At 38.4% G+C, this 19,834-nt stretch overlaps 1 long non-coding RNA gene across 1 annotated transcript in view; it reads right to left on the bottom strand.

Annotated features, from left to right (window-relative positions):
- The window catches only part of LOC122719929, a 99,536-nt gene continuing 79,702 nt past the window's right edge, over positions 1-19,834 (bottom strand). Inside the window, exon 3 of the long non-coding RNA XR_006347702.1 lies at positions 1-637. This is a non-coding gene — a long non-coding RNA (uncharacterized LOC122719929). The remainder of the gene's footprint in view (positions 638-19,834) is intronic.

Below are 19,834 nucleotides of genomic sequence, written 5' to 3'. Positions count from 1 at the left end.
CCCCGGCCATTGTATTCGAAAAAAGTACGATATCCTACGTCGTCCAGACATCATCCTCGGAAGGAGGACAAGCCATTCAACCCATTCATCCTGGGCGATGGTTACGCCCATGGTGGAGGAAAGTTAAGAGAAAGGATGATCAAGGGGAACAAAGGACAAGCGGATAGCCATCCGTGAAGAGGGAAGGGATCCGGGGTCGGAAAAACAAAGCGAAAAGAGCGGGCGGAAGGAAAAGGGGGGAGCGGTTAAAAGGAGGAGGAGGAGGAGGAGGAGTTCGGCACCCGAGAGTCCGAAAGGAATTAGATTTGCTCGGTGCTAGCCAAGCGCGACGAACAGAATGCAACGCGATCCGCCGGTAATTCGAAACGCGTTCCTTGGAAACACGGGGAATTATTCCTTTGCCGCGCGTTCTCTTCCTGCTATTGCCACTGAACCCTCCTCCGTTGCTCTTTTCTCCTCGCCCTTCCCTTTCCTCCTCGTTACGTTCCTCCCTCCGTGAAGATGCTTCACCGGATCACTGCCTCCACGCTTCCACCGATCGGCTGGCTCCCTCTCATACTTTTCTGGGGATATTCTGTTTCCGTTGGACGTCGTTTCGATGTTTCGTGTTTGCCTCCTTCACCTTTGATCACTTGAGCTCGAGATATTGATTTTTCTTTTTAATTTCTTTTTCTTTTTTTTTTTTTTTTTTTTGGTTTTGTTTTGTGCGATCTCGCGAAAAAAAGTGAAAATGATTTTTGAGGAGTGATTTTTGATATAAAACGAAGATCGGTTTTTTTTTTTTACGCGATTTTGTAACGCGAAGGTTACAACGATGTTTGTTGATTGATTTTGATGATATGAGGTGAAAGTTGTTCCGGATGTGTTTGATGGGTATTTTGAAGTGGAAATAGGTTCTTGTACGGATTGATTAATAGTCGATTGGTAGATCGATAATAAGATTTGTAGACGATATTTATGTATAAAACGATCAGTTTATCAGTTAATTAACAATTGGTTCTTGCTATTAGAATTAATATTCTCTTGGATAGTTCTCGATTAACGTTTATGCGATTTTATGAAAGGTAATTATATTCGTTGATTGATTTTATAAAGTGAAAGTTTATTCCCGTTATTTGGTGGAATACTTGCATATATTAAGCGGAGGCGGTTAATATATAAGCTTTTGGCTGGCTTGTGATAAAGAGACGAGAAAATTTATAACAATAATTTATAAAATTATTATTTCAAGCGATGAAACATGGAGATATAACACGGTATAAATTAAAAATTAAATCCGAGGCGTATTACGACAAGTTTATTCCAAGTCTATCCAAATATAAATCTTTTAAACGCTTATTTTATAAATTTTAATTCATTTTAATTTAACAACACTTTCGATAAAGAAATTTAATAATTATTTATACTTTCTCTTACGAAACATTAATTAAAATTATAAATATTTCCACGCTTTGCATCATAGTTAATGCAAATTATTTTATATCATGTTATTACATACATTATATATATTTTTTTTTAATCATTGCCAGCGTGAATACAAATTACACCACATTAAAAATGAAATTATTTCGGATGATAATTTATGGGCAGGGATAACTTAATTAATCACGTTACATGTGTTAACTTCTTATCTAAGCGATAAGCGCAAAACACGAAAAGCTACTACGTTATAAATGATGCTTGATATTTCACTGTATTACATATCTGCTTCCTGGAATTAGACATTTCGTGATTCATGAGAGCCAAACTCTTAATTGTAAACTAAAAATCATTTACATCGATACACGGCTAAATTCCAAATTCAGCACGCACTATATTTGTAATTTTTAATTTTTCGCATTGCACACGGTTGCTTAAGAGAATCCACTAGCAATCGTAACAGTTACAAGAATCGTATCATTAATTAAATCACGCTTCCTCAAAATTATCAAGGAAATAATAAATAAATAAATAAATAAATAATTCTTATCTCGTATATTCTTGCGAATTTTCTTCTTTTGCCCGTTCCAAGATTTTTTTCGAGATAACGTGCTCGATACAATTAATTTTATATTTACAAATTTTTATGCATAGATAATATATATATATAAAAGGAAGAATTTATTTTAAAAAAAAATAGTCTTCTCGCAAGACGTGCAAAGAGTATTATTGTATTCCAGGATCGAACCACGGCGTACCTTCTTTCTTCTTTTTTTTTTTTTTTCCTCCCATTTTTTTCCACGAGAAACGCTGGTGAATGGAATCGCCATGTTCTTGCATTACGTTGCCATTTATCGTCCCGATTGTATTATTGCGCGCAAAACGCGGCGCGCAACTTTAAACATCGTAATTCATTTCACGCATCGATTATACGTACAACAAACGGTTTTCTTGATAGATGGTAATTGCAATATTGATTTGTAATCCTGCAAATATCACGAACGACGCTGAAAGAATTAATACTCGTCGGGAAATCGCTGACGTTACTAATAACGCTACCCTCCGTGATTTATAACCTCCTACGAGGACAAATAACGTAATAGGTGTAAATTGATGTCAAAGAATTCTTTTTTATTACGATCGATTAATTTATGTATATATATATATATTTCTCGTTTTTCATTTTCCATTTTTTTAGTCGATTGAAATATCAGACCAGACATATTGAATTTAGATATTTACATAAATTCATCTATCTTAAAATTTTCGTTATTATTTAAGAATTATTATCGTGATAATAACGTTGCACGCACAGATCTATCTCGTTTCGTATAAATTTTCATTGATAAAAAAGAAATCATAATACGCGGGCATAAGTTTTAACGTATCGAAAAATCGTTAAAATTTCATGGATGAATGTTCGTGCTTACAGTTACAGATCACTGTGCGGACGGGAAATGGACTTGAAAACGTGATAAACGTCCCATAAGCCGTCCCCGAAACCCCTTGATTTACAAGCTCTTTGAACCTCGTCTTTGTTGCTTGAATCTCACGTGTATCGCGTAGCTCGCCGAAGACGCCTATGCGCGTAATCAGTCTGTGCGTTAACGTCTAATTATTCGATAAAATTAAGCTTGACCGTTCGATCGTAAACAAGATGAATGAACCGTGATACTTATTGTCCGCTTCTGTCGTCAGGCTTGAAGAGAATTTATCGCTTTAGGAGCCTATCTCACGCTCTCCATCACTTTAACAATTTTAATTAATCTCGCCGCACCACTCAATTTCATCTCTCCCGTGCCTCTTAAATGATGATGATTAAATTGATGGAATAATAGGTACGAAGCGTTAGTTACGTTTCAGTAATGAAATTTCTCGTCGAGTATTGTGGCGAACCGTATTACTTTGCTTTCGTCGATATTTATTTCGATTCCCAAGCTACGAACGATACATAATTTCTAAATATAAATGTGATTCGAAAATTTTCTCCCAAAATCTCGAACAGTGGATAAGTCGAACTGTAAGGGTAATTAAGATGCACAATCTCTTAAATTCAATGCAATTACAATTATTCTATAAAATTATTACAATCGTCTCTGATTAAATATACTCTTTCCAATATCTATCCCAACTAAAAAGTATCGTACGTAATCTTTTCGTTAAGTTTAGAAATCAAAGTAGAATAAAAATAAATATTTTACATACTTTACAAATTTGATTTAAAGAACTCGAAAATTTTATTTTATATAAAAATCTTTCGTTAAATTCAGAAATCAAAGTAAAATAAAAATAAATATCTTTACAAATTTGATTCGAAGAACTCGAAAGTTTTATTTTATTATATGTATAAAAATATATCATACTATAATTTTTCGTCAAATCGAAATCAAAGTAAGATAAAAGTAAATACTTTACATACTTTACAAATTTGATTCGAAAATTTTATTCACGAATTTTATTCTCGAGAAATACGTAACGGGACATTGGGACGATAGCGGTTCGAAACAGGTTTGACTGTCGATTGCCGATCTAAGGATTACCGTGTCGCCCCTTCCATCCCCCCCGTGTACGATTAAGTAATTACCGCAAATTGGCCACCGACGTTTAGCCAAGCCTATAATATTAATCGGCTAATTAACCGGTCTTATTATTAATCGATAATTAATCGCCTCATGCACTCGGCTCTATTAATATCCGATCCATTCATCTTACCGATTCCGATCTTTGCCACCTGTGCGCAACGTCTACGATTATAATCTATAGGAGGAATCACGGGGCCGATTTCTATGAGAGCTGATACACATCCTCGTTACTGTCACGGCCGCTTCGCTTGAATTCTACCATTCAATTAGCGCCTTGAATTATACCGGTGTATACCGCCGCCTGCTTCTCCCGGTGTTCGGTGGAACGCTCGGCTCTCTTTCGGCCAGAAATTGTGATTAACGCGCGATAGAATGTGAATTTATGAGAAAGATCGCGGAGGAAGTTTCTTTCGAGGACGAATGATAATTTATTGTTCAAAGCGTAGGGATTTTTAGAATTGTCTTCTCTTTTCTTTGCTTTTTTTTTTTCTCCTTCAGGAGCTGGAATCGTATGTCTTTTCGTGGATCTTGATATTTTTTTTTTTTTTTTAGCGAGGGAGGAAGGGAAAGTTTGTTTGGGACGAGTGATAATTTATTTAAACGCGTTGTTAAAGTTTAGTTTCGCGTTTTAAATTTGTTTGATATTTTTTTATCGAAAGGTTAAGGAAAATGAGTCATTATTCTATTCTCTATGAAAATGTTAAAATATAAACGAATAAATATACGAAGGTTGTATAATTGAGCTTCCAATTTGAATTAAATGAATTAATTTGCGAATGGTCATACGTAGAATAATATATTACGAAACTGATTTGTGTGGACAGCTTCGTTTCATCGTTGCCACGTGAAAATAAAATGTAAACATCATAACTGTAATCCTTTTATAAAAATATGCGTGCAATAAAGGAAGAAAAACGTAAAACACAGTTAAACACAGTATGAAACAAAAAACGAAAGAGGGACATCCGTAACTTTGTCATACGAAAACAGCGTAAACGACGAGCGTTATTTTGTAATTGCCTCGAAATTTATTTTCAGGTTCTAAACATTTTTGGAATAAAAAAAAAAAACGGGCGTGATAAAAATTACCATCGCTTTGTCCCTTTTCGCTTCCCACGCGCTTTCTCCCCTTTCTTCAAAGTTGAATAAAATGAAATTTGAAGAGCAAGGTTTTCCAAATATCCACGACGCCAAATATCTCGTTTCGCCTCTTTCCAAGCAACTGATTTTCGTAGTATAATCACAGACTTGAAATTTCTCTCTTTCTCCTTCTTTTTCTCTCTTCTGTTTTCCCTTCTCTTCTCCCTCCCCTCCCTCTTCTTTTTTTCTAACAAAGTTAAACAATACCGGCATTAAAGCCGGTGCAAAAGTGTATGTTTACTGTTCCATCTCATCCGTGAGAATTTTAATTTTAATTTTAAGTAAACGTTACACAGGACGGTAGCGCGCTATGCTTACCAAATAGGTTTATATTCAAACAGAAAATAGGTACACGCACAACTGTAAAAACAAATTTTTGGTTTAAAATTCATTTGTGATACGAGTATATTTCACCGTGACTCCCGTTTAATTGATTTTTAACAACGTGACAATCGTGCTTAATTAAAAATTTTCTTTTTAACATATATTATATTTAAAAAAAAAAACTGATACAAATATAACTATATATTTATTTATACGTAAGTAATTCATTTTTAAAGTTATTTTATCGATAAAAAACGAGTTTAAAAACCTTTATCGAATTTAAAAACATTTTAAAAATTATCTTATCGTTTTGAACAAATTGTTAAACACGGATACTTTAATAACGAGTACAAAATTTGTATTTAACATCCATATATAAATCACATTATAAATACATCCGTCCCGAAAAAATGATTTCCCACGAACCCTTTAAAGATAAACGATATTTAACAAATCGCTCTATCCACCGAGACCGATTCCCAACGAAATCTCTCGAAACCAGCAGCATTACAATCGTCCAAATCAACAACCCTGGCCAATCAATCGGCTACACGAGTACCGATCGTGAAATATACACGCCCCCCTCCCCTCCCCCACCCACCCGCCGTATCGAAATCCACAATACACCGCGATACAGTACAATACAATAAAGCAAACGCATCTAACGCGTCAATCTAAAACGCATCGAACGATTTGAAAATACGGTTCGCGGCTCGCCATGGTATCGCAACACACCGAGGGGGATGATCGCGGACACCCTCCTCCCTCCCACACTCTCGCCGTTTTCGCGCTCGCGTGCCTCACCGATCACAAAATTCGTGGCCGAGAGTTAAACCGAATATCGAGTACGAGTGGTATATATATATATCGTGATATAACACTTTCATTTCGTATATTTTTACGTATTCGTTATCGTCGTCATCACCGTCTTGCATCTCCTTTTAATCCTCAATGTGCGTCAGGTAACAATTGGGATGGAATAAGAATGGAACAGTATATGTAAAAATTTCTGTCTATTTTTATTACCGCGATATATTGCAATTTTTGTTCTTCTATTCCATTATTCCTAATCTGACAATGCACGTAATAATTGGTGTAATAATTGGATACGAATGTGGAGTCTATGGAAAATAAGGGTATCATCGAGGAATGTGTTTTCGTGATTTAGCCCGATACCTTTCAATGCCGTTTTCTCTATTTTTAAACTTTTCAATATTGCCTCCAAGGTGTGCAAGTTTTTTTTATATCGCTCCTTCGTCCAATTATAATTCTACAGCCCTCCTTTTATAACTTTCCTTTCTATTATTTTCCCCTAACCGTATATCCCAATGTACGCCCTGATAATTGAGCGTAGAATAAAATCCACGAAATATTAAGCCAATGTCTTTTATATATCTTTACATCTTCGTGTCGCTATATATATCAATTAATAATTAGCTATGAAACGAGATCTTTGAAAAAAAAAAAAAAAAAAATATATCTCTCACATTTCGTGTATTTTTGTCTCTCGCAATCCTCCTCTCCTTTCACTTACCCCTAACCATGCACATACACACACACACACATATATATATATATATACACGCCACAATAATTGGGCGTAAAATAAAATCCACGGAAGACGAACAATACGAGGGGTGATACGATATATCCGAGGATGCCTCCCCCCAACATTTCGGTGTATTTTTACACCGCAACGCCGTTTGTCGCGCCTCCGTGTCTTTTCACCCTCCCCCTCCGCACCCTCTCCCCGAACCGTGTGTGCCCCAATGTGTGCCAGGTAATTGGGTGTGAAATGAAATCTAACGAAAACCCTTTTAGGCGTGTGCACAGTCGCTCGCTTGTGGACAGAGAGAGTAGCCCGGCCCATCCCCCCTCCCCTCGCACCTTTCAATCCACCTCCACCTCCGCCTCGTTTCAACCATCGGCGTGCAACCCCCTTTACGTGTCCCTCTCTCTCTCTCTCCTCCCCTCGCCCCTCGTGGAAAGAGCACTCCGCTTTTTCGCCTCCATCCTTCTTCTCCGCGCGCGTGTATACATATGTGTGTGTGTGTGTGTGTGTGTGTGTGTGTATCGGTATCCGAGGCCCAGCCTCGTGTTCAGCCCCGAGTATCAGCGCGAGAGAGGGTGGTTCACGATCAAATAGTTTCCATTTTTTTGTCACCGCCATCAGCCGTTCCTTTCTCGTCTGCATGCCACAGCGACGGAATATTACGGGACGATGGTTAAACTCCTCGTTCACGCTCTCCACTCTCTTTTGTTCTTTGTTGCTTTCTTTCGCCGCCTCCATCCCCATCCGCCTCCTTCCCCTCCACGAGCGGCTCTACCAGGTGGTGGTGTCCGGGTTTTTCCTATTCGCGCGATAGAAACTCTGTTTTTTCCCCTTCCTTTTCTCTCTTTTATCTTCTTTTTCTTCTCTTTCTTTCTTTCTTTCTTTCTTTCTTGGTTTTTCGTTTGCTTGGTTTCGTGGCTTTTTTCCAAACTGTGGCGGCGGATCATAGGAAATTCGACGCAGGAATTTGCGGCAGGAAGTTGATCGTGGTTTGGAGAGGAGATTAAAAGATTAGATCTTGACTTTGAATTGTTTCAGGATAAAGGATCTTGATTCGAGGATCCTATAAAAGTTATAAGAGTGTGGATGATTTTATTAATTATTTTGTCGTTTATACTTCTCTATTCTAATCGAAAGATTCTTCACTGTTTCCATCTCTATTCTAAGGAATTAAACCATCCTTGAACATCCTTAAAAAAGTTTAAATAAAATTGTACTCCTCGTGTATTTATTATATTATATACGAATCGAGGAATTTCATCAACGATTATCCTAATGGCGTCTATTGAAAGGGGATTGCAGGTCAATACAAAGGACGAAACTCGTGCAAGTTTTTCTCGTAGATGCACCGTCGATACGCTCGGCCATTTTCGAGCCGAATCTCCGCTAAGCTTCTTATCGAGCTCCGTGTAGCCACCCCCTGTAAAAAGCCGAGCTCAGCCGTTATTATTATTACGTTAACCGCGGTTACACGCGGCTAGATTCCGTTTTGCGCTCGTAAATCGGGACCGCGGCGATTTTCGGCGTCGTTGCAGACCGGAAGGGACGACAGGTTTTTCAACTTTACTCTCCGTCTCGGGCTAATTCTTCCCTCTTGAGCTTTTGAGGATTTTGAAAAATGATTGCCGATTTATGAGTTGTGATACGTAGGAGAATTTATGCGAATGTTGTTTGCAAATTGACGATTGTAATTGGAACGTGGTGAATTTTGTGAAAGGTGATGAGTTTTAAAACCGATAGATTTTTTTTAATTTATCGGGATAAAAAGAGAAACGTATGATATCGATTCATTGTTTAATTCATCGATACTTCTACTATCGTAATGGAGCGATATATTAAATATTAATAGTCAAAAGTGATTTCAAAAATTTGAGAAAAGTATGAGAACGTAGACAAATTTTCTGTAAAGTAAACAGAAGAATTTTTAATCCGATTTTTATCGGAGCATTTATCGATTGTCGATTTGTTTTTTCAAATTACGTCGCGAAGGATCGGGAAAAGTCATCGATACGTCGAGTTCGGGTGAAAAGAATGATTTTCTTGACTCTGGTATTATTTTATTGCTGCTCGTAAAGAGCGAAAGAAAGTCGACCACCGTTCATCCTGCGACTATCCGCGTTCCTCCAATTACGCCTCGGTCGGAATTCCAAGGGGACAGGGCAAATAAGAATGAGGGAAAGGGGAGGGGAGGCAAGAACTCCGGGAGACTCGTATGTAATCGGCAATTTGTTAGTTAGGTTGCTATTAAGTCAATCACCCTGATTGCACGTTGCAGGAAAACGAGGCAACGTTGAATTAAATTAGTATCAAAGAAGGGAGGTATTTTCTTGCTTCGTTAAAGGGACTGTTGCCCTTTAACGAAGGATTTGGAATAATTTTCGTCTTTTGCAAACGGATGAAGAAGATAAAAAAATTATATAGCGATGATAAAGATTGATCGAACAATTGATTTTTCTAAGATGAATACTCGATTGTTTCGCGTAATAAATAATTAAGTTCCATTATAATAGTTTATAAATTTATAAATTCACTGATAAATCGTAAGTACATAAACTGTACATTACAAATATATCTAACGAAACATGTATAATTTATTTAAGAATAATACAATAATCGACATCGTCATTTCAATTATCTTCCCTCCGATTAATCACGAATATTTGCTGTTCGATTCTTCAAATTTACCTCTTTGAAGTTAAGTAAGTATTAATATCTTTGATTCCGAAAATTTGATAATAAAAATAAAATTTAAATCCTAATCCCCAATAATTCCACCATAAAAAGAAAAAAAAGAAAATCTCTATCACTGCTTCGAATTCCTCCTCGCTGCTTCCAATTTCCCATTCATCGTTCTAAAAATATTTGTCTTGAACACCCGTTAAACAACCCGCCAACCATCCACCGTCAAAAGCGTGAACCATTTTCTACCGATTACCCGCATCCTTCTACCCTCCTCCCTCCCCTTCCACCTCCCCTCGCGCTCGTGCCTCCTAATAATCCTTCGCGGAGGAAGATTGAATCGGGCGTGGATATTATCGAATCCGCACGCTCGATCCTCGGCTCGCGCTCCAATCATTATCCTCCGCTTTTATTTTCGCTGTTACGAGCGGCGCAATCACCATTTGCCGGTGATTTGTTCGCGGAACGGAGTAGAGTGCGAAAAGAGTAGAGAAATGTCGGCCTGGAAACCAGTTCATAAAAATAGAAACGGAAACGACGACGTGAGGAGAGAGTTAAGGAAGGAGGAGGGAGAAGGAACAGGGGAGGAATCTTTTCTTTTCAAAGATATTTCTGATTTATTAATGTACCAGCAGGATTTAAGGCTATTTCCTGCCTCTTCCTTCTAATTTTACTTTACGGTATCGAATTCCTTTTTTTTTAATCTTGTGAAGCGAGAAATATGAATAATATTGATTTCTCTGTATCTTTATATAAATATTCCCCAACGATGTTTAATTTAATAAAGATTACTCTTGTTTTTATAAACACGTATATATATATATTAATTTTACTCTCTTATCCTCTAATATTTCCTTCAATTTTTCAATTTATTCTAATGATGCACGTTTATAAGTATATATACACACACATATATATATATACTTTAAATGTCACGGTTGATCAGTTTCGACGATAAAACAACGAATGACGTTAATGCTTGAGAAAAAAAAAAACGCGAAATCGTCGAGCAAGTCGAGCGGAAAAAGTTTTTCCTCGGTTTTCGAAAGATTCATCGGGTTCGTTAAACGTTGGCCCGGCGGTGCACATGCTCGCCTCTCCTTAATTGCGCGCTCCTGGGGCCGTGGAAACAGCGAACCAAGGAGATTCTGATGAATTAGTGAGGGAGGCCGAGGGTAAAAACTGAACTGCGACGCATAATTGGTGTGATCGAGGGGCTGATGCGATTGTTCGATCTCGAATAGTGAAACTCATTTTTTTATCGAAAAAACAAAAAACGATTTATTATAATAATCGTTACACTATTAACGACAATATATTTGTAATTAATTGATTTCAAGAAATTTCATAAAAATTCTCTCTATTTATAAAATTAAAACACTCGATGAACTTTTCCAAAAAGAAAAAAAAAAGAATGTGAAAAAGTAGATTTTACGATTTGGTTTCTAATATTTTCTTTATGCTCGTCAAAATATTTACCACCCTCTTCGTCTCGTCATGTTAAAAATGTCAAGTGAACCTTCTTATTATCTAAACTAATTAAAACCTCCAACCGAAAACTGCAAACGTTTCACTTCTCACAAATTATGATTCAGCGATTCTACCTACAAACCTCGTGTTCTATATTCCAAGAAAAGAGAGAGAGAGAGAGAGAGAGAGAAGAAAAGAAAAAAGAGAGGAAAAAAGAAAGGGGGGGGAAAAAAACGAGGCGAGCCGCGGCAAGGGAAGAATTTCATCGTCGCAATTTACATCTCGACCCATTACAAGGCGTCCGGCATCGTTATCAGCGGCCAACCCCGGCAACAACGAAACGAGCGTCGCTGTATTTAAAATGCATTAAGTAGAACGAGATTCGTTGATTGCTCGGCTCGACGGAGCTCGTGTATTTCGACGTAAACGTACGTACGTCGTAAACGACGCTTGCGCCCTCGTGTGCCCACGAACACACGATAACGATGGAAAACGTTCTTGGAAAGGGATAAAAGGAGGGGAGAGGGAGTAGAACGGGCAAGAAAAGTAGAAGCGGACGGCGATCGCATCGGTCTGCATACCTTGAACCTTCCAACTTGACAAAGCTGACGCGAACGACCGCTCCTAAGTTCAAGAGTATCAGCAAACCTTCCGAAACATTATTGTATATATGTCTTCTATCTTTACGAGTTAATGGAAACGTGTATAGGAGTATTCTAAAAGAAAATAATCGTATTTTTATCATTTAACGCGAAAATTATACTACGTGATTGCGAAAAGTATATTTACTTAAACATTCTTGTATTGTGATTCATTGTTTGAATAAATATGAAAAGAAGTATATATATAAATACAAGTATATTTACTTTATCATTATATATATTTTTAATTCTCGTTAACTTTTAATTATGAATATTAACATCTTGTAAGAAACAACAATCAATACAATAAACAAATAATCAATCGAAACATCTACAAGAAACAAAGAGAGAGAGAGAGAGAGAAAATTAAAACATGTATCCATCCCACCGTTTCACCCCTTTCTTCTACCTCAAAAGAAAAAAAAAAGCGATCGATGTACTCCTTATTACTCGAAATTAATTACCATTTCTCAACGAAACGAAGAATGGAAAAACGAAAAATCATGTCTCAACCCTTTTCATCGCTCCGCAAAAAAAAAAAAAAAAAACAATATCGGCTCTATCATCCTCTATAGTTTTTTTCTCACTTCTCGACAACGACAACAAAATAAAATGAAATGAGGAAGGAAAAATCGATGCGAAATCGGAAATCAACTCGCGGGTGGTGCGCGACGAAAGAGGGGGCGGAGGACGGGCACACGTGTTCCTCGGGGCGGCATATGTGGATCGTAACGTCGCAACGTAATGCCGGGAACGTCCGTCTTGTAGCAACAGATGCTGCGAGCATGCATAAGCGTGAGCCACCTCGCATACCACGGTATCGCCACGCCACTCCACGCCGTGTACACGCCGTGTGTTGTTGCATCGCGAACGTACGTACGTACGTTGGGCCACGATGGGCGTGTACGGGCCCGGCTACCGGTCTTGTCCGCAGGGACGGACAACCGTCTATTACCGGGAATACAGGTGTGAGTCGGCCGATCGGCCATTACCTTCAATCGAGCTGGCCCGTTTATCATCGCTGTTAAATATTCCATGGATCGTCGCACGATGGGGGTTGACAACGAGCTCCTTCCCTCCCGATTTTCGATCTTGATTTTAAGTCGATCGAGGATGATTGGGCGCGTTGTGTCGTTGATTAACGAAGAATGATTTTAACCGTGGAAAGTATAAGTGCAGTGTTTCGGCTTGATTGAATGATTGAAGATTTAACGTGTTATTAAGCGGTGTGGAGTAATGTTTCTGGGAAGGGATATTTTTTCTTTTTTTAAATCGATTTTTTGCGGAGTATATTCTTTGTTAGTTTCTTTTTTTTTTTTTTTTAATTGTTTAGTTAGTTTCATGAATGGTGAACAAGAGTTAATATATTGTTTTTAGGTTAAGTTGAATAATATTTTTGAACTCGACGTATTTTATTTTCTTTTCTTTTTAAGTCGATTTTTTAAATCGACCCTTTCGTCAAAACGGATTTTTGAACGGATATTATTTTTAATTGTTCGGTCGTTTGAAAAGGTTGATATATTATTTTCAACGTAAGTTGAATATTTTTTAAGAGATAGATTTTAGGATCCGCCGATCTTTTCATCAAAATTTTTATGAATTTCTTTTTTTTTGTTTTTTTCAATCGTTCAACCACGGTGAAATGGATTAATGTTTCGACGTCGAAAAAGTTTTCTAAGGATGTCGAAATCATGGGCAGATTTTTTCCCTCCCGCCTAAATGGATGGAATTTATGCAACAACGCGGTGGTCGAAAATTTTTGGACCGGTATGTAGGTAAGTAAAAGTGCGCCTTCGGGGGTAAAAAGTAATTTAAGGGATGGCCAGATTGCGTTTCGCTTTGCTTTCCTTTCGGCTCGCGTGATTTGGAGCGCAACCGGTGTGGTACTATGTTGATGGTTAAAATGACGGGGTAATGCAGGTGAGCTTGTAGGATAAAGTGGAGATAATTTGGTTTTCTTTGCAAAGCGTTCGCTTTTTTCTTTCTTCCTACGTTTCGTATCTTGCCTGTGAGGCTTTACAAGTCTTACCTCTTTTACTTGTACACTTTTTTAAAAGTCAAATTTTATCTTTTTTTATACAAAATGAATTTTTATATACATATATACATATATACATATATATATATATATATATATATATATATATGATAAATAAAAATCTTACAGTAAATTCAATCATTACAATTTTTAATAAATAAAATATCAAAATTCAAATTCTATTTATCCTGAATATATTTCGTCTTTATATCTATTATCTTCTTTTTTTTTTTTTTTTGAAAACTCGAAGGTTACTCGAAATATTATTATCCAGAGGGTCGAAGAGAGAATCGAGGAACCCAAGCATGTAGCTCGCATTAGTTGCTTTGCGGGGGCGCAGAGATCGGTGAGCAAACATCGCTTTAAATTTGAATCATGAAGGCAGGAACAAGCAACGAGACCAATGCAAACCCCCTATTTCGTTTTCTGTCGCGTAGACTGTTTCGTATTCTCCTACACTTTCTCTCCCTTTTTCCTTTTACACACCTATTTTTTCCTCCATTCCCCCACTTTTTCGCTCATTTTCATAGTATCCTTTAGCCGGCGTATTCGCTTTCGAAACGAAACTTTATTTTTTCGCGCAGCGTTTCTTCTTCCCTCTAGATTTACTTAAAAAACGAAATCGAAAACGATTTGAACTGATCGCGATCGATTTATTAAATATATTTTAATGCAATTGAAAATTGATTCTTAGAAAGCGGAGAAAGAGCGCAAGAGGGTGTTTTTGTGAAAGTGAAAAGAGATTTAATTTTCTTTCTTTTGCCTTTAAAAAATTATTATTTATTTTTAATTATTCTTCCACGAATCTTCTTTAATTCTTAAATTCTGAATCCTCTCAAATTCTTTTCTATTCTTTGTGGAAACCGTAAAATATCGTTGAACGAAACTATTAATTATTTTCACGCGCGTTTTACAGATCGAAATATCCATTAATAAATCTTCGATTTATCATATCGCTCAAAATATTCAAAACCCGATTACATTCGATTAAACTCTTAACGCACAGCAAAAAAAAAAAAAAGAATAAAAAAAAAAAGGAAAGCAAGCAATCGAGGTATTGCTCAAAGATACGTGGCTCGTACCTTAAACTACTCATTACGCAAATTACGTCGACCCTCGGAATGGAGTCTCGAATAACTCGAAACTGGTCATCAGCACAATCGAACCTCATCTTCCCATAACGCTCGACAATCTCCCCGAAATTTCAGCCTTCGATCAACAATTTTAAATATTAAATTCAAACTGTAAATTTTCACAGCGAGGAGAAGAAAACGGATGAAAATAAAAAAAAGAAAAAAATAGAAAGCATTAAAAAGAAATAATAATTCTTCGAGTAACTTGATTTGCAAGGCGAACGATGAACGATCGATTCACAATTCCTTGGCGAAAAAAAGGAGAAACGCTCATCGCTTAGTGTTCTTCCGTTCTTGCGTTCGAAAACGCTTACAAAGACGAGTGGAAATCAAGATTTCGCTTGTAGCGGCGGCTGTAGAAAGATCGTTTAAGTGGTTCCGTTGCAATGGCTAACCGAATAAGAACGGGACGCGATGGAATTTGTTCTCTTTGGAATTTCATTTCGCGCCGAACAATGAAAGCTTTCGAGGAGGAAGAGCAGCGCCGTTACACTCTCTCTCTCTCTCTCTCTCTCTCTTCCTTTCACCTCTTCTCTCTGTTCTACCTTTGTTGTTCTACCTGTTCTCTTTTTTCCTTTTTCTTTCTTTTTTTATTATTATTTGTCACTTCACCCGTGGATATCGATCTTGCCATTCATCGCGAGCGTTGCTTATATGCATATCAATGATGAAAGCTCCAATCGAACCGCCGATCGCCGAGCGCGAAGAATACATTTTCGATTCGTTTCGACGCGAGTTATTATCCGGGGAGAAAAATGGGAGAAAACACTTAACGATCGTGCATCGAGTCGAGACGCGCGGCCGTTTAATGCGGACGAGGGTTAAAAATGATCCCCCCTCCCCCCTCCCTTCCTTCTCCCTTCTTTTTTTTTTTAACGAGAAGCGGGAAAGTAAATTTAACGTGGAAGTGGAATCGTTTCCTTCTCTGATTTTTTGTCTCTCGTGTATAACGCGATGATTCGATTTTATCGGATATTACATTATTTCTCTATCTTTTAATACCTCTCGATACCTCCTTCGTTATAAAATTTTTAAACGAAGCAACAAATCTATATAATCTTCCATCTGTATATAAGGAATTTCTTGTATATTCTCTTCGTTCGTGGGAACACGAAGTTTGAGATAAAATGCACAACTTTCAACACAAATATCCTTCGATTATTTCATCTTCTTTATATATATATATATATATTATGATCGTGAAACTCAAATTCTCCGCAATAATAAAATATCCACGATCCTTAAAAAAACGACCTCATACGTTTTCATCTCCATAAAGCCTCGAAGGTAAAATGCAAAAACTCGAAAGAGCGAGAGAAGGTTGATCGAGTCGACATCCTGGAATTCGCCCGTGTCTGCCAATCTTACGTATAGGGGGCGGCAGCGAGAAGAGAAATAAAAGTATCGGGCTTCCTCGGACGAAGCCCCGTATTTCTGAAATCGCTGCGCCTACGTAATGAGCGCAGACAGTAGCCGCTCGGTATAAAACTCGTACGCGTACAGGCGGCGTGCCGTGAAGTTAATATACAAGCGGTTCTTCCCTCCTCTCTCTCTCTCTCGTTCGCTCCTCTGTTTACCGCTCCTCTTCCCGCCGCTTCGCTCAGCCACGCTCACAATAAGGAAGCAGTGGCGCGGCTCGACCTTCAAAGATTGCCAGAGCTGGCCGGCCGTCGCATGTTAATTATTATCGCGGCATCGGTATCCACGTGTGCTATACGGTGACTTATATCAACGTACTCGTGAGAGATACGATGTTTGTTTATTATAGCTCTTATTCCAGCTGCTATATTTAATATAATGTTAAATTATTCGTTGCGAGATGGTTGGCGGAGATATATATATATATATATATAAATTTCGCGCAGGAAAAAATTATCGAGTATATTTTCGAATTTTCGAATTGAACGATGATAAACGTTTTTATCTCAACTTTCGAAGTCGAAAGTATAACATTTGTTTCTCAATTTCGGAAATCATGGAACGGGAGAGAGGGGAGTTGTACTAGTTCTATTATTTTATTATTACACTTTTGTGTTCTCTTCGATGATTGAAAAAAATGTTGCAAAGCGTTGAATGAAAATTAATTGTGTGAATTTTTAAGAAAGGACGCGCCGTCGGCGGCCGGACGAGGAAAGACGGTTACGGTTCGGAACGCATCCGTCCTCCTCGTGTGCGGACGCACGCACGCGTGCATTCGTGGGCGAGATGCAACGGTAGACAGCGTTTGCATCATACTTTTATCGCCTAGGTTCCGTCTTCCTCCAATTTAATATAGAAAAAAAAAAAAAACCGGAAGTTGTATCACACCGGTAAACTCGCAGCGAACGGCAAACCGTATCCAACAAGCCGCCGTTCTTTCAATCTCTCCGTTTGAAAATTTAACCCTTGAAATTTTAATTATTTTAGGAAGGGAGAAAGAAAAAATTGATAGGAAAAGCGAAGAAAAAAAATACTAAAACTTGATCTCTATAATTTCAGATAAATTATAATTAATATTTTAATCCCAATAAAGCTCAAAATCGAACTCCTTCTTCCAAAAGAATATTATTAATTACAAGAAATTACTACAACTTTGGTATTTAAAAAACCCAATTCTTCTCCACCGTCCAAAAGCTATCAACACGATCCAATCTTTAAAACGATAATTACCAAAAAAAAATCCTATCCTTATAAATCATCAAATTCCCTCACAAATTCTCACGTCTCTTCATCGAGCAAGCACAATAAATCTCGTCAAAATTAACGCTGCGAAACTCTCTCTCTCTCTCTCTCTCTCTTTCCTTCTCGATTCCACGAGCCTCGCACTCGGACCGTGACCGAAATCGAAGATGAAAAGCCAGGATGGACGGGCGTTCTATCGACGTTCTCCAAGTTTCCGCTAAAGAAGTTTCAGAGAAGGCACAATGGCAATTTGGCTCGGGATTTACAAGCTCGGTCCCGAGCTATTGCTTTTCGCGGAGGAAATTCCAAACGCCGATCCTGACGCGCATACCGTAATGATCGGTCTAGGTCTCTCTTTCTCTAGTTTTTCTTTTTCTTTTTCTTCTTCTTCTTTTTTTTTTTTTTTTTTTTTTTGCCTCGGAGGAACTGGACGACAAACAGACTCTCCTCTTCAGACCCCTCCCCCTTTTTCTCCCTCCCCCTCCCGACCGTTAAATCACGTTTACAACCGTAAGGCAATCGACTCGTTGCAATACGAACGAACTTTGCCGCCTTTGCCGCCGCATCTTTTCTTCCTGCATCTTCTCCCTGCTCGCCGATCGGCCACCGATTTACCGAAGGATCGAAATTTCTGACACTCGTGCGAAACGATGGCTCATTATTGTCGGCGGTTGGGAAGACAGCAAGAAAGTTTGGTCAGTTTTGCTCGGTCGCTGCGCTCTTCACCTCGAACTTGGAATTTTTGCGGGGGGATTGAATGGATCGTGGGACGTAGAGGCGTGATAGGCGAGAGGGGGGTGGGATGGAACAGGCATTGTTTGGCAAACTTCGAGGGAGGGAAGGTGGTTCGAGATTTAGAGAGACTCCTACAAAGTAAAAGTACTTTGTATACGCTTTATACCGGATTGCGATACTTTATTGTTCGCCGATTCTATTGGCTATGGCGGGGGAGGAATTTTTTGGGACTCGATCGTTCCATCGTGATCGAAAATATTCTCTGGGAAAGATATCGTTTGAAATTACATCCCAACTTATTCTTTGAACGAAATAATTCGGGATGATCGAAGATACGACGAAGGATCCTTTGATATTATCGTCGCATCAGTTCCAACGTATCAAGTAAATTTTCACCGGAGAAGAGAGTAATTCGTTCCAATTCGTCCCGTTCCTGTACAACCACAATAAACGTCAACAAGCAAGCAAACGAAGCAGCAATCGAACCGTTCGAATCTTGGAAATTTGTGTGTTTATCTTCGACTCCATCGCGAGCACACGATATCGGAATACATCGGATATTTCAATTCCATTAACAATCTCTCATCTTACCAGCTTTGTTCCTCCTGTGCGCGAAACAAGATCGCCGTTTCTCGGCCTTCTCTTTTTTCCTTCCCTCGCCTCCCTCCTTTCCTCTCTCCTCCCACGGAAAGGGAATACGACTTTTACGCGAGTTTTTTCCTTTTTCCTTTTTCTTTTTTTGCTAACGGTTGAGAGTCATTTACAGGCTCGTATCCACCTCGAGCTCGAGGCAGCTTCGTTGAAAGCGTGCATCGGCCGTTTCTCCCGTTCCTAATGACAGCGAATGACGCCCCGTGTAATCTGTGTCCATTAGGGAGGAAGGAGAGGAGGGAGGGGGAGGGTGGAAATTGTCCTACGTACGATTTAGTTATTTCGCTAATTAGGTAATCAGCCGGATGTTAAATGATAAATACGGAGGATTTCAACGCTCGAGAGTTCGAGGAACGAGGGGCAATCTCTCTCTCCCTCCCTCTCTCTCTCTAGCTTCGCGTCTGATTGTTCCTCCTCGCGCTTCGAACGCGCTTTGTTAGAAACAGGAAGAGGAACGCCTCCAGAGTCCTGCTTCAATACGTATATATCTTCCAATCCATTCGAATCGCTCGGCATCTTATCGAATAATAATTCAATCTTGAGATTTTTGAATTTGACGGCGAACCGAACGATAATTTAATTTGATATTATTCCAGATGCGAGCTCTTCAACTCCTTTGAAAAAATGCATTCAAGATTTAAGAGTTTTCAAACAATTTCGAGACGCGATTACAATGTTGTTTCGAAATGCTGCTTGCAGAAATTTGATGGAAAGCGTTTGCGTTCGAGAAGGAGAGATGATCCGCGACGATTTTGCGAGAATCCCGCGATTAAGATCGATTAAGAGCGCGCCGTCGAAATCGTCTATCT

Source organism: Apis laboriosa, unplaced genomic scaffold (assembly GCF_014066325.1).
Source record: "Apis laboriosa isolate Shangri-la unplaced genomic scaffold, ASM1406632v1 scaffold9_cov152, whole genome shotgun sequence".
Classification (NCBI taxonomy): Eukaryota; Metazoa; Arthropoda; class Insecta; order Hymenoptera; family Apidae; genus Apis; species Apis laboriosa.
Note: the sequence above shows the minus strand (reverse complement) of the source record. Positions and strands in the feature narration are given on the sequence as shown.